This window comes from Octopus bimaculoides, chromosome 16 (assembly GCF_001194135.2).
Source record: "Octopus bimaculoides isolate UCB-OBI-ISO-001 chromosome 16, ASM119413v2, whole genome shotgun sequence".
In the NCBI taxonomy this organism is placed as follows: domain Eukaryota; kingdom Metazoa; phylum Mollusca; class Cephalopoda; order Octopoda; family Octopodidae; genus Octopus; species Octopus bimaculoides.
In genome coordinates this window covers 4,583,586-4,583,984 of record NC_068996.1, presented here as the reverse complement: position 1 = coordinate 4,583,984, position 399 = coordinate 4,583,586, and positions in this window count along the sequence as shown.

The window sequence follows — 399 nt, the reverse complement described above, 5'->3', positions numbered from 1 at the left end:
ATTATATATCCATATACACGTATATTCACATACATACGATGTACACATTCATGTGAGTGTTTGTTTGCAATTTACATATACACTTATCAATTATATAGAGGTCATGTTACAGCAGTAGTAGTGTCATAGAACTACCAAATTAACTCAAGTGCTAGTGTAGCCAGCTTCCTAAGTAATATCACATGCTAGCTACTTAAAAGACTTAGAATAGTCTATGTTGGTTGGCCAGGTTTATTTATTTATTTTCTACAGGAGAGTGGGTGAATGCTCTTTTCTTCATCATGTGTATATGTATGTATGTATATGTATATATATGTATATATATATATGTACGTGTGTGTGTGTGTGTGTTCTTGTGTAACTATTTGTAAGAATTGTATGTATATGTGCCTGTATGTA